The sequence below is a fragment of the Peromyscus maniculatus genome, chromosome 6 (assembly GCF_049852395.1).
Source record: "Peromyscus maniculatus bairdii isolate BWxNUB_F1_BW_parent chromosome 6, HU_Pman_BW_mat_3.1, whole genome shotgun sequence".
NCBI lineage: Eukaryota > Metazoa > Chordata > Mammalia > Rodentia > Cricetidae > Peromyscus > Peromyscus maniculatus.
The window spans coordinates 59,580,367-59,603,248 of NC_134857.1; the positions used below are offsets into that span (position 1 = coordinate 59,580,367).

Consider the following 22,882-nt stretch of genomic DNA (forward strand, 5'->3'; position numbering starts at 1 on the left):
GGAGACACTGCTCTTGAGAGAAGCTGGACAAGGTGGCCTGACTCCACTGTCCTCTCTCCCCCAGATCTGTCGCTGTCCCTTCTACCGGCAATCACACGTGGCACCATCGGAATACGACTGAAGGATTTTTACGGCACAAGAGAAACGAAATTCTCTCCTTTCCAAAATGAAGTTAAGCAATACATTTAGATTCCCAGAAAGCCAGGACAGAGCAGTTCAGAATGAAACTTGTTGAACTTCCTGACTTTTGGATTGCGACAGAGAAGCTAGCAGACGGGGCCCAACTCTACTCAACTGTGGGACTCACTCTTTCGCTGAACTATTCAACAGGCACTGATTTACTGCCGTGTGGCAAGGAGTCGACCACGGCTCGGGAACTCCAGGGACCGGGACTGGCTAAACGCATACTCCTGGAAGAAGGCGTTTGAAGGTGCATAGGGAAGGGAGGGGAAAAAAAAAAAAAACGATAAAGAGAGTAACCTGACATGTTAGTAAGCACAACCAAAACTAGGTGTGTCGAGACAGTGAGGGCTGGGGACAGAGTGGGTGGCCGGTGAATGGGGGCAGGCTGCTCTCAGAAAACGGCATTGAGGGTGAAAAGTGAATGGAGCCAGCCAAACCAAGATCTCCAGGAAAAGCGAAGGATGTCGGGGAGTGGTAACGCAGGACAAGCACAGAGACAAAGCTGCGGCTGAGCAGGGGCAGAGATGGGGGCTGGCCAGGGAAGACGAGGCACACTGGGAACTGTGACAGCCCACAGTCTGCAGCCTGGAAGGCAGAAGGTCACAAAGGCCAGAAATGTGAGCAGCAGGGACAAACACCACGAAAGCAGCCTTTCCGTGAGCCACACAAAGACGTGGTGGTCTTTGAACAGGTGGTTGATAGTATCCAGTTAGGATTTATAAGACCATCCTGAACAGGGCTGGAGGAGAAGAGAGAAACAAGTCTGACTGGAGTGCAGGTGCCAAACAGACTACGCACGCACGCACGCACGCACGCACGCACGCACGCACCAAACCTCTCAAACCCGACAACACCCTGGAGGGGCCTCAGTATTCCACGGTTCAACTTCCTCAAAAAACAAAACTCTGTCTATTTAAAACACCGTAAAGGGATGGTGTGTGTGTGTGTGTGTGTGTGTGTGTGTGTGTGTGTGTGTGTGTGTGTGTGTGTGTGTGTGTGTGTGTGTATGTGAAGGGTCACCACTAAATCTTAAAATTCAGTAATGGTATATAGACAGCCAAGTTTCTAGAGCACAAGTTCCTGCTCCAGTTAGAATTCTCAATCACTACGGAATGTTATTTTATCCAATACAGATACTTCCTTTGATCAGTACCTACCATCGCCAGTCGGCATTGGGAACTCTCAGACTACCATGTGCAACTGCAGTAGACATGGTCAGTTCCAGGTTGGTGGGAAAATCACTTTCATGCTCCGTAGTTCGTCTTACTCACTAGTGTGGACCAGATAACAGGTCCCATCCTACACACCCAACCAGAGAGTTGTGAGAACACGGAGAGGGCTGGTGTGGAAGACTTCCAGAGACATGAGACGCTGGGCAAATGCAAGTCGTACACTAGCACAAGGCCAGGCTCACTAGGGCTCAGGGGTTCATTCAGCACAGTCTCTTCATTTCAGCTTCTGGAATGGGTACTAGGAAGTGCATTGCTGACACACAGCACTGCTAACACTAGAGTTCAGGCTGTACTTTTATATAATAGAAAGACGAATTTAAATAGCACCCAGAATTACTGTAAATGATAACACTACCTTTTAAAATAATATTTCTTTTTAAAAAATACTAAAAAGGAACAGTAAGTTTCAGGTCATTATTAATGGCACTATGTCTGCAAAAATTAATATAGTAGTTTTAATCTTAATTTTGTCACATGTGCACATTCCAATGGCTTAACACTCTGAGGTCCAGGTCATTTCACTTAAGATGACAGTTGGTAACTTAATAAGATAGGACTCCTGAGTGTCCACAGCTAACACCAACCAACCAACCAACCAACCAACCAACCAACTCCTGAGCTTCCCATATCACCATTGCCACTGTCACACACTCAGATACGGAAGCCTCGGCCACAGTTCGCTGTCCGATATGATCCGTACTTATATTCTCCTGAAGTGGAATGTCTGATTTCTAAAACTTCATGTAATCTAAAAGTCCTAAGCAGCTTATACACAGAAAATGTTTGCTCCTGAGGTAAGCAATGTTTATTCCCACTTTTCAGGGTATCTGGACCTTGCAACCAAATCCTGGAACGGCCCTAACCTTATCTGCCGCTCGGGCTGCAAATGTGCACGGGTCAGCTGCTGACCCTGCCGGCCACTTCTCCTTTAGTCTCCATTTCTATTTCGGTTAAGCCACAAAGGGGAAGGGAAAACGCACTTACCAACACGCATCTGTGAATTCGAAATTTACCAACATTTGCCCATACCTCAGTTTTTATATTTCTATTAGTTCACCTCTCTCAGATGTCTATAAGTATTTATGCCATGGCTTTTACACTCTAGAGCAGTGGTTCTCAAGCTTCCTCATGCTGTGACCCTTTAATACGGTTCCTCATGTTGTGGTGACCCCAGACCATAAAATTACTTTTGTTGCTACTTCATAACTGTAATTTTGCTACTGTTATGAGTCATAATATAAGCATCTACGTTTTCCTACAGTCTTAGAAGACTCCTGTGAAAGGGTCATTCAACCCCCAAAGGACTTGTGACCCACAGGTTGAGAACCGCTGCTCTAGACACCCAAGGCAGAAAGATTAATCTAACAGTTGAGGGCCCCGTGCTCATGAGGCTGATATTCCAAGAAGAAGAAGAAGAATTATAAACATGGGATAAAAACATGATTCACAGAGAGACCAAAGGAACGTGTTTGGCAGAGAATTCAAGGGTAATAGAAACAACAGACTGCTTAGGATTGGCCCACCAGGACAGTGCCAAGAGTTGGGATCTCCGAGTGAGGAGTCAGTGATGTCATGACCACACACTGATTTCTATGCCCACGACACAATCAGTAGGCTGGCTCTAAGGTTTGACCTATCCAGTGAAGCAGACAAAGGCCAAGGAGCAGGGAGCAGGGTGGGGATTTCATACAGCAGGCATTCACAAGCTGCTTCTGCTAAAAAGCACTGCACCATGCTGGAGCCCACACGGCAACTCGGAGAAGAACGAACGCCTAGTACCCCTGCTCTCACTGAGCCTGTCTCCTTTGCTTTGGGTCAGTCTGCTCCTTTACACTATACAGGCGTATTAGTCACCAAGGCAAACCTGTCTGCCTAACCTATCTCATGCCCCTTCCAAGGTGAAGGCACATGGGTAAGACACCTTAGGTTCCAGGCACAGCAGAGCTTCCCAGGGCAGACTCTGCCCATCCATGAGGACACTTGTCGGTGAGGGTGAGGCTACACCCTGGACAACCACACTGCTCTCAAGAGATGACAGTGGAACCAGAACTGAGATAATGACCAACCAGACCACACTTGACCAAGACTGCTTAATTATGTATACCTCTCAACCCCTACTTAGATCTAGAGCTCCTATCAGTCCGCTAAAGACAAACTTGGGTTCACTGGACCCCCTTTTCTAATCAGTGGCTGAAATGGTTTCCGCTTTCCTCCATGACTGACATTCACTGACACAGATGGCCTTACCTCATCTGTCGGAACTGCTGGACCAGGCTTCCAACTCATATAAATATAAAAATCACAAATAATGGTCAAGATGACTGATTATGATGAAGACAGTATTCTGATACCGTAAGGGATAGATTCTTTGGGGTAGAAAGATTGGTAAGAGCCAGAGGATCCAAGAGTTTGCTGTGTGGTTGTATCTCCTGCTACTGTCAGAAGCTACACCCATAAAGGATCACCAACATGACTGCCTGAACATGAGCTGAATAAATGACACCAATGGACATGCCAATGTGGGCAGGGGAAAGTCCACAAGGCCTCAACGCTACACAAAGATATATATATACATATACATATACATATAAGCATGTACAACAATTAATTTTAAAAAAGAGGCCATGAATTTGAAAGAGCAAGGAATAGTATATAGGATGGTTTGGAGGGAGGAAGGGGAAGGGGAAATGATGTAATTATATTATAATCTCAAAAGTGAAAGAAAAAATCCATAATTAAGTAATGTTCACAGGAGATAAGCATCTCAAGCTGTTCTTCCTTTTGAGCTAAGGCATTAATTCCAAGTTGTATATGTGTGTATACACATGCCAGTAAAAAATATAAAGGGCCACAGGAATATAAAACAAGAGTTCACTTATATTTATAAAGTTTGGTTAAACACCTAATCTGCTCACAGAATCTTCTGAGAAGTTGGAGAATGTGTAGTGTCGTGTGTGTCTGTCCGTCCCCCCCCCCCCCCCGCCTCGGATACAGAAACACAATCAAAGTTCGTCAAGTATGAATGGAGCTAGATGTTCACTGTTTGGATCACCACACCTGTGCAGATAAACCCCACTCTTCAGTGCTTTCAATGCTACCAACAGGATCAACAAGCTTCCTGAGACAGCGATCCTTCCTTGTTGATCTCACTGTAGAGGCCAGTTGAGAAAAACCAAGTCACACACCAAATACAAAGCACCAAGAAAATCCCATATATGCTCAACCAAACAAGGCCTGCTCTAATGTTTCATAACTGTGGAAAACTGGAGATCGAGCGGGAGAAGCCACAGGGATGGAAAGCAGTCTCCAGGGAACATTGAGAGAGTTAATTAAGGGGGACACGCTTAATTACAAGGTGAACAATCAATGTATACTAGAAGGGAGGGAGAAGGCAATACATTATCTGACTTCCAGGAGTTTGTATATTCCAGGGAAAAGAGTTCAAATCTATGAGAAACTCTGAAACGATTAGAAAAGACTCAAATGCCCAGCCACATTTAAGTGGAGAAACAAGGAACAGGTGACTGTTGGAAGAGACGCCTCCAAACTCCCCCCTGACAGTGTCACTTATCTCTGTAAAGTGAAACCCCCAGGCAGCAACCTTTCCTTACCATGTGACTCCTCTCCAGGCGGTCAGTCACCAGGGCCATAAATTATATTTATTTATTATTAATATTTATTACTTATTTATCTTTGGAGATGTTCAATTTCTCAGTTCCTGAAGGTCTCCTTGGGGCGTGTGAGCCAAAGGAGGCTTATGTAAGCTTCTTCCTCCTCCAGGACAGTGCAGATCCCATGGCAAGAGGCAAGAGCACAGTCAGTGGGTGGGGGCAGTGGACCAGAAGACACCAGAGCCATTCTTGGTTGGCTGGTGTTGGGACGAGCTCTAAGGAACAAGTGATAATCTGCAGAAAGTGAAAGGGGAATCCACAGCAGAAGCTGGGGGTTGGGGGTGGATTTTAGAGCCTCCAGATGACTTTTCTGACACAGAAACCAGAAGGTGGTCACTAAAACAAACAGTTTTACCACCCTCCAGCCTGCAGTCAGTCATGCTACACTTGGCACATGAGGATTTGGGCATTAGCTACTCTTCTGTACAGTTCCTCAGTTTTTTACTGCATGCAAATTTGGGGAGGGGGTGAAGAATGAAGTCAGGGCTCAAGAATCTGGCAAGCCCTTGAATTCCACAGTAAAGAAGCATCATTAAGAAGCTAGGAATCTGAGTCACTTAATATTGGGCTTCAGCTAAATTCTTAAATGGTTACATAACAACACTAATCTTTAAGAACAAGAAAGGTTTTCTTTTTATTACAACAAAAAAAAAGTCATGGTCGCAGTACTTCCTTTCTGTTTTCCATACTATGAAATTTTTATGCCAGATTCTTCCCTATATTAAAATTTGTATCACGTATATAAAATGTCTTTGCTTTTTCTCTTAAAGAATGAAAACTCACGCCTTAAACTGATGTCTACTACTAATCAGATTCCCCAAGTAATATCTATCTTTGATGCTAAGTAACTCATTTGTTTCTCTATGATAGTGATTTATATTTGCAATGTATGGTAAATATGATAAATTCCACTAGATAATTAAAATATCACTGATCATCCAACAACTGTGTTAAAAATATCAGACCATCCTTTAACCCCGATTCTTCTCACTGTGCAGACAGCACATCGGAACGAACAGAAGTCTGCACTTGAACCCTGACAATCTGATGCACAGCAGGCACAACCTTTGAATTTGTGAAAATGGATAAGGAACATTTACTTGAAAATTAATTCAGTTTTTTTTTGCACTTCTATTTGAATTATTTCCTAAAACTAGGTGTAGTAAAATTAGGGGGAAGAATTCTACATTTGTGGTAAACCGAGAGAATCCTCGTGGTTTTCGTCCTACGAGAACAAGTGTCACAACACACACAAATATGCATTCGCCGAAAGAACTTCCTCTCAGTACTGGAATGGGTTGAGAAAAATCAGAAAATATCATAACTTCATTCAAACACTGTGTTTAGAACAAGAAAGCAAATAACCATGTGTTCTTTCTTATATGCTCGGCATTAAAATTATCTTTCCAAACAAGAGGTTTTTTTTTCTTCATAAGGGAAAATGCAATATGCACAGTTAAGAAGAATACAACTCCCACACCCTGTCCTTTACATTTTTTTCTTCTTCAAAGAAAACAACACTTATGAGCTCCATAACTATTTTAAATCCCCCGAATCGTATCATAATAGCAAAGCACTGTATAGCACAACACAAAATGGCACATTGAAATATGACCCTGAATTCCATGCTTCTGTAATCTATATTAAGTTGAGAACAAATAAAAACATTCTACTTAGATCATTTATGGAAGGAAAGGTAAACTAGAAAGATTGGCCTTAGAAAGAAATAAAATACATACCATGATAGAGTCTCTTTCGTTAGAAAAGCAAGAAGAAGGGATTTAAATTAAGACTTGGTGTAGAAAAGCTGAAAGCATAGAATTTGTATCCACATAATGAACTGATGTCTCCTCTAAAGACGTCAGATTGCTGCTCAGCTAAACCATCTAAAAATACCTCCTTGCAAACACACGGAATGACTACAAAGACAGGTCTTACTAAGCAGCTCGACTTGCACAGAATCACTTAATAAGTGAGGAAAACGGTGAAGTACTAAGGTAAAATTAATGTGATTTTTTTTTCACATCAACTGTGATTCTTTTATGAGCTATTTTGCAACCAATTCCAATTTGCAGAAAGCAGCTAATGAAAGATCTTAAAAATGAATTGTAGTTGATCTAAGATGGCCAACAGAGAATCATACCCTATACTCAAAATCAGACCAAAAAAAAAGTAAGTCTCTCTGCCAGCTGTGATGGCCCGGGCCTGTAATTTTGGCTCTTGGGAGGATGAGGACGAAGGACTATCATAGTTCAGTGTCAGCTTGTTTTACATAGGAAGTTCAAGGCCAGCCAGGGCTACATAGTTATTGAAACTCTGTCTCAAAACAATACAAAGAGAAAAAGAAGAAGGGAAAAAAATCAAACTTCTGGATCCATGTTCACATTAAAAATCAAGAAAAAGGACTGGAGAGATGGCTCAGAGGTTAAGAGCACTGGCTGTTCTTCCAGCGGTCATGAGTTCAATTCCCAGCAACCACATGGTGGCTCACACCATCCATGAGATCTGGTGCCTTCTTCTGACATGCAGGTGTATATGCAGACAGAACACTGTATACATAATAAATAAATCTTTTAAAAAAAAATAAAAAAAAAGAAACATTTACAGCTGAAGAAGCAAGAGAAATTCCTGGATGGCACTGGATGACACCCAACCCTGTGACGCATGTGTGTCACAGAGCACATGACATAGACCATGAAAAACAGTCCCAAACATTTTAACAATCCCTGGGTGTCACACAGCTACAAAGAAGAGATGAGGTTGATCTCCATACAGAAAGGACTGTTGAGGATTAAAATTAAGGTAGAGAACTAGCAATCACCTGAGGCTAGCCATGCACTGGTTTACCAGAAAATTCTGAGAACGTGAACTTTTAAAAAAATATTCACATAGTTAAATCGAGCTGCCATCTGTAAAACACAAAGAATCTCACTTTTCCTTTAATATTGTTTGGGACTCACACACGAATCACTCAGAGGAGTGATGGCTACAATAATTTTCAAAACACTTATGAGGTAGACAAGTACAATCACCATCTCCATTCCGCAGCAAAAACAAAACTTCACGTGACCTGCATAACCACCGCACAGCCAGTCAACTGCAGGAGTGCCCTAAGTGTAGCTAGTCAGTATCAGAACAAAGGATCCAAACGAGCTGTTAAGGTCCCCTCGATACCCAGGGGAAGTAGTGCTAGGGACTGACCCTGGGATCTCACCTATGCCAGGCAAATGCTCTATTCATTACCTACATTCCCAGCCCAGTGTGTGTGCACACACACATACATACACACCTAAACACAATCATAGTGTTTTAAAGTTTCGTGTGTGCTATTGGTTTACCCCCAAGACACATACCAAAACCAGCCAACAGCAACAACTAACCACAGCTGTACTAGTTTCTTCCTATCACTGTGTGGGAAGGCCCACATGAGCATTCTGCTTTGAAGATCCCCATTGGCATGCTTGGAAACGGTATGCAATGAACCCTTCATGGGTTCGCTAAACTCTGACACTTCATTATGAAGCCCATCTGCTTTCAGGGGCAGAGAGCACGTCGCATGCACTCATTAGCTTTATTATAAATCACCTGGAGGTGTGTTTGTTCTTTATTTCTGTGACAAGATCTCTGAGAAGACAACTTCCAGGAGAGTGGATTCGTTTTGGTTCACAGTATTGGAGTTGTCAGCCCACGGCCATATGGCTCCATGGCTGCTGGGCCTGTGCAGAGGGAGGCGGAGCCCCACAGCAGGACACTGTGTGCAAAGCTGCATGGCAGCATGGACCTGGAGAAGTGTCTGGGGATAAGATAAAGCTTTCAAGGGTATGTCCCCAGGGACCCAGTTCCTCTAACCCGGCCCCACCTCCTCACTGTCCACTCAGCGCATGGATTGATTCATCAAGGGATTATTCACCCATTGATCGAGTAAGAGCTCCAGTGCCCATCACCTAACCCTGTCACCAGCTGGGGACAAAGACCCCAAAGAATGAGCCTACTGGAAGGTACTTCATTTCCACTCATAACAGAAGGCAACACCTTTTCCATGGAAGCCTAGATGACAGCCGAAGTAGGAAATGACAGTGAGAACAGATGGACATACAAAGTCAGCACCTGATACAGTCCTTGAAGGAGCTGCTCTAATACTGCCTAACGCAAAGGCCTACCGATCACCAACCCACAGAGGCCGAGCCCAGAGCCAACGGCACTGCCAAACCAGGGCACCAACAACTATCCTCGCTGGATTTTGGATAATACAGTTTCTGTTTTGTTTTATTTTCTTTAAAGGTGTCCAGATAAAAAGTGCTATGGCTGAAGGGGGTTAGAGAAAGGATGCAATTGTAATCAAGATGGATGTAATTATTTATTTGTATTTTACACAGCTAGGGCATGTGACCAAGTCAAGTAGGCTCACAAAAATCTCCTCTAGATAACTAAAATTAGCTAGCTCCCTTTGAATAACTTACTTAACTTGAAACAAATTAAGAGAGCAACTGCATCATCCAAACTGTATGCAAAAGCAGAATTCCCTAAATTCAAGACTAAGAAGCAGGGTGACGCAGACGCTCCTGTGGTTACACACATGTGTGGACAAGCTCAGCTGATTCCGGGGACTTCCGAAAAGGTGAAACTGAGAAAACCTTCATGTCAAGAGTCTGAAAATTCCTCAGAACACCACATCATAAAGAAGGGAAGGTAATAGCTACTATTGCACACACATGAAATTGCTTTGAAACCAATACTTAAGAAAATCAGTTCTCAAATAGAGGAATGACCGAGCTCATAAAGCACAAGAAACTGTCCATGCTGTGATCATGTGCCTACAGGAAAAGTTAGAGGCATTTCAAACAGTTCCTCAACACAGCTGCATGTGTATGCCAGCATGCATGTGTGGGGCTTTAGATCTATGTGTATCTGTACACAACTCCCATGCGCAAGACAAAGTGGCCAGTGGCTTTGGCATGTATCAGTTGTGCAACTTTTGGGGAAGTTATTTAACTATGTGTAAGGAAGCCACAGAAAACTTACATGGCTGTGTAGACTGAGATGTTTAAAACACAGAGCCTTGCATTTTGGTTGGTGACAGCGTGACTGTTAGCTTCTTTAATACTGGATCAGTAAGGAGAAGGTGGCTTGTGAGGTTTACACTGAAGAGGGCTGGGAGGCAAATGAACACCTCCATCACCTATGCAAGAGAAAAGCCTCTATCTAACGTACTGTCTCTGACTGGCATCTGTTTGGTACCTTTCATCTCTGGCTGTCTCGTGTCCAGCAGTCTTAACTCCATTACTTCTGCATAACGGAGGATAAATGATACCTTGGGACTATAGGAACTGTTCTCATCATGCACCACACATTACTACAACAACTTCCTGAGTTTTACCTCAATCTTTATGGAACAACAGACTCCAATTTTATAAAGATTTCATGTCACAGGGTTACACAGCAAATGGTAAGCTAGTCACCAGCCCAAGTTCTGGCTCCAGAGCCCCTACAGATTCTACACTGCAGGTTTTACTGATCCCTCTCCATGTAACTTTATCACAGGTAACAGAACCAGATTACAGCTACTCTTGGCATGGGTATATTTTTTTCAGGGACTGAATCCTGGGCCCTGCACATCCTAGACAAAAACACTATCACTGAGCTGTATCTCCAGACTGTAGATGTTATTTCTGAGAGGGTCTCTCTATGTAGCATCACAGAAACTATACTACAGTATTTCAGCCAATGTGAGAGCAGATGATGTTCAACTCCATTTCATCGGGGGCCTCTGTAGTTGATGTGTTGGGGTGCTGACTTTTGTGAGGCAGTGTTTCCCGTTGTTGGTCCAGACTAATCTGAAACTCCCTAATTCTCCTGTTTCCGCTTCTCAAGTGTTGGCATCATGGGCATGTGCAAAAATGTTCTTCAAACCCTCCCTGTTCTGAAAGACTTGATGTGCTGTTCAAAACTTCAGACTCTACCTGCCAGAGTACCTCATTCTGCATGTCCATCCTCTAACCCCAGCTGGCCCCTGCATGTCCCCCAACTGTCTCAACACAAAGCGCTCAGGTAAATTTTTATTTGTAAATAACCAAAACAAATAAATGCCGGGACTGAATTTTCTTTGACAAGTTGAATCTGCGCCAAGGAAGCTGGAAAGACTAGTAGAAACCTAGGCCTACAACTACCTGTACATCACTATTATTGCATGCAAATGTCATTAAACTAAACCAGCATTTAAATTAATGGCTAATACTACACTTAATTGATTCTAACATTTTGTTTTATTGTAGTATCTTTGAAATTAGTAATGAAAAGAAAGTATTGCTGGGTCATAAAAGTAAGAGGAAATGGTATCTTAGATAATCCCCCCAAAAGACATTTTCATTAGAATACGTAAAGTCAAAAAGTGAAGAAAAATAATGAAATGTTTGATTCTTCCACCTGCTCACCTAACATAGTCAGACATGAGAAATAACTCAGCATGTCCAGGTCAACAGAGATGGCTTGAGTCCACTCATGAGCATTACAACAGCAGGGGTACCTTGGACACAACACAGGCCTTGTTAGAATCCTGCCATTTTGAGCGATTTCTCAGCTCATTTCTTCTGCCTCCCTAAATCCCCCACCCCTGTCATATTTTTCTTCACATCCTTTTCATGTGCTGCCCTCCCTCATTTCTGCTGCGTCTCCAGACTCACTTCCTGTGCACTGCTCAATACACACCGCGTCCCTGCCTGTGTACTGCTTCCTGCCGCATCACAGCTGGCCCTCAGAGGTAACCCACTCCACCAGATGTGAAAATTTGAAACTATTTTCAACTTCTTTTCTAGAACTCTGAAGTAAACCTACAATATTCAAAATGAGTTGTTTCGTTATTAGTATTCTTTTCCAACAAAGCAAATAATCCAAAAGTTTAATTTCAGAGTAAGCAAAGCAAAAATCAAACTCCTCACCATGGTAATAAAATGCAACATCTCTCCATTTTTCATGATCTCAGTGTTGGTGTACAAGACAAAAGATGTTCTTGGGTGAAAATATATTGCTTTAACCTACATGGAAATTTCATGATCAGTAGATTTTCTTCTTTGAAGATTACCCACACATTTAAAGTAGTCAGTGAAGTTTGTTCTGAAGAACAGTTAACTTTATTTCATTGACACAAGATCTCACTATGTAGCCTAGATTGGCTTTGGGCATGTGGTCCTCCCATCTTCCAGAGTGCTGGGATTACAGATGTATACAACCACACCTGATTGACATGTCTCCCCTCACCCCCACTCCTGACTCCTAGACTGGGTCTCACTATGTGGCTCTGGATGTCCTGGAACTCACTATGTAGACCAGGCTGGCCTTGAACTCACAGAGATCCACCTGCCTGTGCCTGAGATTAAAGGTGTTCATCACGATGCCTAGACATGTCAACTTTTAAAATGTTATTCAGCTAACAATGAAAGAACTTTTATTGAGTAAGAACTATCATCTATCCATGTCCTCCTGCTGGAGAGAAACACAAAGGACATTTTAATCAACCATACTCCTTTTTCTAAAGCAAAACAAACTTCACTGACTATCATCACTGTCCACTTTTGTGGTTTATTGTTCAACAGAGAGCTGTTTTAACTCCTACTTACATTAGGTCATTACTTTTTTCAAAGTGGGGAAGGAAATAAGAATAATGCAAGGGAAAGGAATCTGGGAACGTGCCCAACAGCACAGCGAAAGATCTGTCCGACAAAAGGCACATTGCTGGGGGGGGGGGGGGGAGGATAATGGTCACAATTGCTTATATTTTCCTTAGCTGGGACATTAGCAATTTCACTTCTCTTTCTTCTGATACTATACTGTTCACTTCCCATACCTTAAAAATTTGCTCAAGCTTCAAGAAAAACAAAGGTATAAATATAGTAAGAATTACTGAAAAAATCATGCTGTATTCTTCCCTATAATAAGGGCAGACTTTTTTGAGATAGGGTCTCACCATGTAACTGGCTGGCCTGAAACTCACAGAAACCCCTCATATCTTTACTTCCCAAGTGCTAGGATTAAAAGTGCACCACCATGCCTGGCTTCTAACACTAAATAAAATTCTTAACTAAGTTTCTCTTTCAGTTTACACCATATAAATTATGTTATATATTACTCTGGCTAACTTTCAAAATTTTAAAGACAAAGGCTGTAATACAAGCTTCAAATATATTTAATATATTTGACTATAAATAAATTACTTGTCCTTAAAGAAATCTTTCACATATATTTTTTGGGGAAAGGTCTAGAAGGAAAACCATTATTAGATTTTTATACTGTACTATAAAAACATTTTCACAACAAAACAATCTATATATACCAGTATGCTTATTAAGATTTATTTTTATGCTGTGTGTGTGTGTGTGTGTGTTATGTCTGCTCTCGTGTGTGTGTGTGTGTGTGTGTGTGTGTGTGTGTGTGTGTGTGTGTGTGTGTGTGTGTGTGTTATGTCTGCTCTCATATGTGTGTGGGTGTCCAGGGAGGCCAGAAAAGGTATGTTGGGTCCCCTAGAACTAAAGTTACAGAAAGCCACAGGAAGTCCAAAGCTGCCTGCTGTGGGTTCTAGAAACCATCCCAGGTCCTCTGGAGGAGCAGCAAGTGCTCTTAATTGCTGGGCTGACTCTCCAGCCCCTATACCAATACTGTAACAATACCAACGATCTGGACAGGAAAGTTGGGATTCTTTTTCCCGTCCTTGTTTTTAATCTGTTTTCTATCTTTTCAATACATACACACCATAAACTTGACTTTTTTTTTCATGTGTGTGTGCACGTCTGCGGCAGGTGTACATGCATATGTATGAGTGTCGGGGGAACGGAGTTGACGTCAGGTGTCAGGAATAGTCCTCAATTGCTCTTCCCCCTTATTCTCTGAGGCAGGGTCTCAGTCAAGCCAGAGCTTGCTGAGAAGGGTAGTCTGCTCAGAGAGCTTGTCTCTGCTTTCTGAAGCTAGAATTAGAGGTGGGCAACTACGTCTGTTAGGCATTTCCACGGCTTCTGGGGACCTGAACTCTTGACTGTGCAGTAGGCGCTCTAACCACTGAGCCACCTCAACAGCCCTATTTTTTTTTTTTAATTATAAATTATGTCCAGGACAACCAATGGCTACATAGGGTCACTGAGCTAACTCTGCCTAAATAACCATACCATGAATGCAGCACAAGTAACTCAGCACAGCTACTCCAGCGATACCTCTTCTAAACTAAGAACGGTTTTGGTGGGCTAGTGTGATGGTTCCCTGGGTAATGTGCCATCAGCCTGATGACCTGAGTTTCATCTCCAGACCTCACACGGTGAAGGAGAGAACTGACTCCCATATGTTGTCCTCTGATCTCCCCACACATGGTACATATGCACACATGTGTGTACACAAATAAATAAATGTAAAACTGCAAATATTTAGGTAGTTTTGGCAAGTGCTACTTATAAAGTAGTATGATTTTATATTTCCAAAACTGGTGTTCATTTCAACAGGAAGCCTTATGCATTCATATTTTAGGGAATAGATGGATCAAAGGAGTCCTTTTAAAGAAAAGCATAAATGTATTAGCTATACATAAAAGGGTAATTTCATCCTTCACATTCTCAGTAACTGGAAACATGGGTATGAATTGCACTCATCTCTCTACTTCTGCTGACCTTTCCCCAAGAGCTGCCAGCTCAGGCTCTGAAACAGAGACCCCAGACTTTAAGGCTCTTCTTTCTCACTGTTACCAAAGGCACACAACCCTCATCCCACAACATCCACAAAACCTGTATGCCACAACAACCCCACCAACTCCAGCATGGCTGAATAAGGAAAACAAAAAGAGAGCACTTACATGTACAACACATATTATAATCAAAGGTTAAGAATGTCTGGCTTATTTTTCTTTCTAGGAAAGAGGTAGCCAAAACACAACTCCATGGTCTTTAAAAACAAACAAACAAACAAACAAAAACAACAACAACAACAATCATGCTACATTGCCTTCCGTTATAATGAAAAGTATGATGCTGTGTTTGGCACTTTAATAAAACTCAGTGAAATCTTGGCCTACTGAAAATGATGGATAAAAAGGTGCCCACTGTAATCTGTATTTTTAAGACCTCTAATACAAAGCAGTAAGAAAATAAAGACATTTATCCTAAGAGGTTAGTACATATTTCCAACCCCATACAAATTACATCTACTAAAAATAATCTAATCAGTTACTTCTACTAAAAATAATCTATGCAAAATTTTAGCTTTTACCAAATATCAAAATTCGAATTGAGATTATGGGTTGCTTCTATTTACAAAGACGTGCATCTCCCTGTATATGAAATATGAATGTGTATACAGACATATATAGTGGGGGCATGCTTCAGTCTATCATCAAAATAAGTCAATGTAAACAATAATGCATCCCCCTAGCTTTCTCTACAAAAGAATATAATTTTAATCATAAAGTTTTCACTCACTCATTTTGTCACAAGACTGACATATGCCACATATGCTTTTGTAATCAGTTTTTCTGATAAACAGGAGGATCTGGTGCATTAATATGGAATGAAGTCATCTGAAGCATGTACAGAGTATTTATATAATTACCGAAGAGTGAAAAGGGAACCCAGGCACATGACAAACACTGTGAGATCAAGTAAGATTATATCTATCATCTACCTAATCTACATATCTACACACACACACACACACACACACACACACACACACACACACACGACAGAATATGACATGACTATGTACAAGGCCTATAATTTGAGGTTCATTTAATACACAGAAACGGCAAAGTGTAAAGCAGTCCAGTTCATGGCATGCATGTTTCACTACCAACAAGAGAGGCTATGGGCAAAGGCTATGAGCTCACAAGGATGCCCTAGAAGGTGCTCTGTTACATCACACATTTATGTGTGTTGAGTGGCAAATATGCATTTATTCTATTATCAATTTGTGCATTAACTTCATAGTCTATATTCTGAAAACCAGGCACAATTCTCTTTAACCCACTCTGTACAATAGTCAAACCATTATAAAGCACTAGTATTGTAGTACTCTAAATATAAATAATCGTAAGCATGTGTCATATCTCCAAAAATAAAGACCATTTCTTAATGAAGAAATGAGCCAGGCATGGTGATATAAGTTAATCCCAGAATGCAGGGGGCAGAGAGGGGGTAATTTTTCTGAGAGTTCAAAACCACCCTGAAAAGGAATAGACAGATAGATAGATAGATAGATAGATAGATAGATAGATAGATAGATAGATAGATAGATTTAAAAAGCCAAAAAAAAAAAAAAAAAAAAGAAAGAAAGAAAGAAGCAAACAAATATACATAGTGAGTTCCAGCATAGCCAGGGCTATATAGAGAAACTTTGTCTCCCTCCCACCATAAAAAACAAACAAAGCCGGGCGGTGGTGATGCACGCCTTTAAACCCAGCACTCGGGAGGCAGAGCCAGGCGGATCTTTGTGAGTTCGAGGCCAGCCTGAGCTACCAAGTGAGTTCCAGGAAAGGCGCAAAGCTACACAGAGAAACCCTGTCTCGAAAAACCAAAAAAAAAAAAAAAAAAAAAAACCAAAAAAAAAAAAAAAAAAAAAACCAAGATAAAACAGAGCAAAGATCTTAGAACAGGGAAAGTCATAAAACCTTGAAGACACATTTACAAAAGTTCATTTAAGTTAAACATATGTAAAAAGTGTGTATATACATATACATACTCACATGGCTATATCTACAACATACATATAACTTATTTTATTTTTTAAATCTTTTTTAAGTTCATAACCAAACCACAATCCAAATGAAATCTGTGGATAATCACTACTGATCTGGACAGGAAAGCTGTGAAAACACCAGGATTACTACAGACACAGGAGCAGTGAGCTGTTCTCTTTCTTTAGCCAAGCTGGTGATCAAACAGGGCCTCATCCACGCTAAGCACACGTTATACACTGAGCTCTACCCCAAGAAGAGTTTACCTGAATAGAATAGCTAAGACTGTAGTCCAACCCAAACCCAAGGGAACTAGCAATATGGAAACTGTATCTAAGGAATAATTATACCCCTAATACGAAACTTCCAGAGCATTTAATTTGGTGCAAATTACATATCACTACTTCAAAGACCTAAGATAAGATATTGATACTATGATCAGTGGTCTTGTAATAGTTAAACAATTAAATGGGGGGGGGGCATTTGAGCTTCTAATAACGTACTTTGAGCATTCTCTTTTCCACTAATCAATTGGTTTTATCCTCAGGTACCTCCAAATGGATCACTACTGAACAATATTTAAAAGCAAGGCTATGAAGTACACTGCTTCCTTTGGCTAACGGCGAAGCTTTCACTGGTGTGTGCACTACAATGAAAAAGACCTTTTTCAGAACTGCACACATGTAAACAGCACATGCAATGCCTGGGCAAGTCTCTAAATATATTTCTTCACTTCTAACAGGGCTAAAAAGATCTAATTTGTTGCTAGGGTTTCTTGGCCCAAATCCAAGACAAAATGACCTTGTCCTTGAACAATACAATAGGATCTCGCGTCCTCGGAGCCTCTCTGTGAGCAAGCACTGAGGAAAATCTTCCCAAGAGATAAGTTTATTTCATCTCAGGAAATAGATCTGTCGCAATAGACAAAACGGAGATCAGATAAGAGGAGGAGGAGTTTTAACCTCTGAGAAGGAGTCCTAACTTACCGTCTATAATTAGTGCTCAGGCTATTTTTCATTGTTATGGGCAACGCATCAATCAAATGTTAAAGAGCCACCCTAACCAATGCAAACAGACAAGGTCAAACTGCTGAGGTGGGAGGCAGCTTGTTCTTTTTTGTTTGTTTTCTCAATTGGGTTTTCTTAAACTTGGTCTCGTTAACATATATCACACTTACCCAGCTAGATCTTCAGACTACAGTCTTTCATCTCTTACCTACCAGCAACTGAACCTATCGATCCTCTCTAACACAGGCCATGCCAACAGTGATGAGTCTGCTGTCCTTGGATCCCTCTGTATCCTCACTCTGTGCAGCCCCCTGCTTTGAGTCCCACATGTTACTCTGCCAGCCTTGAAAAGCCTTCTTTATTCTTTATTCTTAACAGCTGACAAACAGTTTTAAATTCCAACCATACAACACATGGTACACAAGGGGGAAGAACTCATTCAAGGTGGGATTTCTCATGTCTCCATAAAGGCCAAGCCTCTTTCTAAGCACCAATTAGAAGAAATAAGAATATTAAATGTTAAATAGTGTGCGCTCCTGAATTCCTACCACTGAGACAGAGCACCGACAAGACTGAAGAGAGATGGAGGAAGTCAGGCCAAGCAAAGTAGAGCGAGTCAAGCCGAGAAACTGGAAAGGAAAGGGGCAACTGCTTGAAAGGAGACCAGCTTGCCTGGAATTTTAAAAGCATAGAGGAAAACCATCCAAGAAGGGAAGCAATACCTTTTTAAAAGGGCCGTAGGAACTTATAACATAAGCCAAGCCATTCTTCATCTTCTTGGCCAAGGAACACATAAAATGTCAATGTAATTCAAGTACTTGGGAGACTAAAAAAAGAGAGGGTCTCCACCCCACCCCCAACAAAGGAAGAGAGAGGAGAGGAGAGGAGACTAAGGATGAGATGTGGATCAGGTGTTCAAGTGCTTGCCTAGCATCCATAAAGTCCCAGGGTCACTCTCCAGTAGTACATGAACTAGGCATGGTGGTCCATGCCTATAAATACAGCACACAGGAGGACCGGAAGTTCAAAATTATCTTCTGCCAGCCTGAGATATAGGAAACCCTGACTTAAAACAAGAAGGAAAAGGGAAAGAGGAAGAGGAAGGGAGGGGAGGAGGAAGGGGAGGGGAAGGGAGGGGAGGGGAGGGGAGGGGAGAGGAGGGGAGGGGAGGGGAGGGGAGGGGAGGGGAGGGGAGGGGAGAGGAGGGGAGGGGAGGGGAGGGGAGGGGAGGGGAGGGGAATGATTAAATGGACCCTATGGTTCACACAAGTCACAGCTAGCATAGATGGAGGGAGATGGTTCAGTGGTAAAGCTGGGTCACTCTGGCACTAACAGGAGGTAGGAACAGCAAAACATTTATGCTTTCAGTGGAGCCAAGAGACTATGGTAAGGTAATTAAAAGTTATATGGGAACAGCTAAGGAAACTAAGGCATGAAGTTTGTTTAAAGTGTTAAGCAGCAAGTGAGAAGAGGTGGCTCCCACCTCCTGTCTCAGCTACTCAGGAACGTGAGGCAGGATGACTTCAGGGTTAGCTAGGCTACACCGCAAGGTCCATACTTGAGGCTTAAACCAATGATAGATCCATAGTATGAAAGAGCTGGGGGTTGGGAGGCACACAGGGGCACAGAAGGCCAGGAGGAAGAAACTGGGCTCCATGACATCCTTTCCCAGCCATTCCACTCCAGCTTCAAGGTAATTCATTTCAAAAAGGAAAGATGCAATCTTAAGTACGCCAAGCAACATGCAGTTGAATTAGGTACTTTTGACCACAAGTACCACCGCTTTTATAAGAATGGTGACTGCAATGTCATGTGTACCAAGAATAAAGAGCGGGTAAAAGGCCAGCGCTGTTCTAAGTTTTGTGCTTCATCTGTTAACACTGTGGTCAAGGTTATATACTTTACACAAGTGTGTAAATTACAGGCCATTTGGCCACATGAAGGGGGGTGTTCTAGACCTAAGTTTAATGCAAGATAACGGCCTAGGCTGCAATGATGAGCAATGCACATTCCTGAGTCCTGTGTGTCTTTTTCTTTTAACTTCAGTTTCTTCGTTCCTAAAGGCAATCCTACATCTTTCTTCGGGCTCTGTTGTTGGAATTCAGAAAGATAATGTGAAACATGGTACCTGACGTGCAACAAATGCTCAACAGTGGCAGCGACTGCAGTGATTCCTTCCACATAAAGTAGGCACTCCCTTCAGCACACCACCTTGTCCTACTATTTAATCACAACTCGCAGTGTGGATTAAGGTAAAGACAAAACGCTGCATAAATCAATAATTTCTGTAAAATTTTTCAAATAGAAAACAGGTTTATCAGTTTGACAGTAGCAAGGCCATTATGTTAAAGTGGCCAATTGGAAGGATTTACAGAGTTTCAGAGTTGCCTCAAATTGTAGAAAGTCTTTAAAAGCTGATATACTGAGTAAAGGAGACATTTTGTCTAGTTGATTTTAGAGACAGGGCTCACTATACAGCCAAGCTGGCCTTGAACTTGCAACCCTCCTGGCTTAGTTTCCTGGTGCTGTTATGGGTGTGCACCACCACACTTGGCTTGAGTAGAGACTTTTAATGCTATCCCAGCATTTTCTCCAATTTCCAGAGAGTGTGAAAGCTTTTCCCATACAACATGGATTTGCAGTTATTACAATTATGGTTCTTTTTTTGTAACATCTCTGAAATGTGAACAATGCTATATTTTCAAGATCTCACAAGGTATCTATATTTACCAAATGGCAACATTCCTTCCTACAAGGGCCAACTAAAAATCATTATATGAAATTAAAGTAGCCGTGTGCTGATGGATTTCTGTAATTGTCTTCTTGTTATCAGTGAGGCCCACAGAAATGGGATGGAGATGAGAAAATACACAAAATTCACATGTTTTAAAACCTCAAAAGGTTAAATAAGATTTTGCTAATCCAAAAATCCAATTAAATGAGAACACTTAATAGTATTGACTATGCATGGGCTAAGCAACAGAGATGTCTACTGAGTGAGGCAGAAAATAAAGAATAACACTTGTATGATGTGGAAGACTCTTCCAAAACACCGTTAATGGAGTCCCCTAAAACTGTTTTCACTGTTATAGTACCACACTTCCTTCTATAATTCAAGTGGGGACGGGAGCCATTTAAACAGCCACAGACAGTACAGAGAAGCAAAGCCTGAAATAGTTTTGAATTTAGTGGAAATGACTCAACTGAAGTCAGGTATGACATTTTTCTGGTATAACAGCACAGGAGCAAAAAAGAGCCTTCTAGTCTATTCCGCTCACCACTATGGACTGAACCACCATTGCCTGAGAACCAGAGTTGTTTTCTCTGACCCAGCTCCACATGCATTCTGAAGTCTGACTGCCAAGGGACAACATGTCAATCAGAATGGATGAGACAATGGCCAACAGCAAGACCTCAGAACCACAAGTTGCCCACACCCTGTACTCTGTGCCCCGGGTGCAAATCCCAGCATTTCATTTAGTGAGATATAAAGTACTTAATGGAAACAAATCGGGAGTGTAGAACCACAACTCCCTGTTAATGAGCTGATACTTGGTGCTCTCTATCCCAACAGCTCATTTTCACACAACTTTAAGAGGTTTTTCTTCCTTGACCCATCAGTGACGCTAATAATTTTCTTTGTTAAATGTGTATTGGGAAAAATTCCACCCCTTCCCATTTTGGGAAAGGTTACATGAGAAAGATGCACAGTGAGCCTATGATCTAAATCTTCTGATGTGCCTCAAGTGCAGATTAACAGGCATTCTTTACCTGGAAGCTGTAACTACCAGGAGCTAAGCGACAAAGACCTGGACTAAAATCCAACTCCAAGGGAAGTTCTCTTTGACAACCTTTCTTCTGTGAAATGAAGTGAATAGTTGCTCTTTTCTCGATTAGGTCTGAAGAGATTTAATCAGGGAAGCATGCCTAGAACCCCTAGCAGGACAGGGCTGGGAAAATAAAAAAAAAAACCACAGCACTGAAATCTGCCAGCAAGCAGCTCCAACTGAAGAACAAGAGGCTCATTCACCAGGTGAGGCGCCACCTCTCAGTCACAGCACCTAAGGAACTTTCCTACATCCAACTGAAATGCTGATCACTGAGTGACGACAGAACCCATTACATCGACAAACCTAAACCTAAATACTCTAATTCGCGGCATCCTATTTGCTAATTTTCAAGGCTTGGGTGGTTTACACGTATGAAGTTTGACGCTATTGCATCACTTCTTAGAATACATGAAAGCTAACATACATGAAAGCTAACTCCTACATCATAATGTGCAGGCCTAGGATATGTAAGGAAGCAGTTCTAAAATGCTTACAAATCTGCCTAAACATGAGCACTTTAATTGGAGGATTTTGTGTGTGTGTTACACACACACACACACACACACACACACACACACACACACACACATCAATGTCACAAACTGGCAAAAAAAAAAAAAAACTTGTGCCATGGTGACACAAAAGTGTCACCACAGGAGTGCACATATTCCTGGAACAGGAGGCTCTGACCTAGAGTTAGACACAGAAATATGTTTCTCACAAACAGCAGTTGCTGCCTGTGGGATTTCAGCAAGACAATCGCATAGCTGACTCATGGGACCAATTACAAAGGAGCAGTCATTTCTTTCTGTGGCATTAAAACAATACAGTGTCCTTTCATCACCCATTAACAAAGGTTAGGAAGTCAGAAGCGGACCACCGACGGTTTTATTACCAAATCAATAGCCGAAGCCCCCCACCCTCCCGCCCACCTCCACGTGCATTCCTTGCCAGATTCCCATGGGCCGGAACCTCTCATGATGTTTCACTACATTCAACCAAAGAAAGGTTTCTCAAACAAACTGGCTGGGCATTTCGTGAGAACTACATTATTTTCTAATGAGAAAAAAATCAGCTGTCCAATATTTCTCAATGCTCGTGGTCTTGCTTAAATAAAACTGTTGGTCTCAAGATTTTTAGAAATCACAGCAAAATCACAAGAGCAAGCGAGCTGAAACTCACCCTCCTCCCTCCCCTGAGCAGACTATCACTACCCTCTAAAGCACCGCTTCCCCTGGAGAAGAGCAACGCTCCGCTC

General features: G+C 42.0%; 1 protein-coding gene across 11 annotated transcripts in view; it reads right to left on the reverse strand.

Annotated features, from left to right (window-relative positions):
• Rapgef2 (Rap guanine nucleotide exchange factor 2) overlaps positions 1 to 22,882 on the reverse strand; it is a 240,177-nt gene that overhangs the window by 72,781 nt on the left and 144,514 nt on the right. The gene's annotated exons all lie outside the window — the stretch shown is intronic.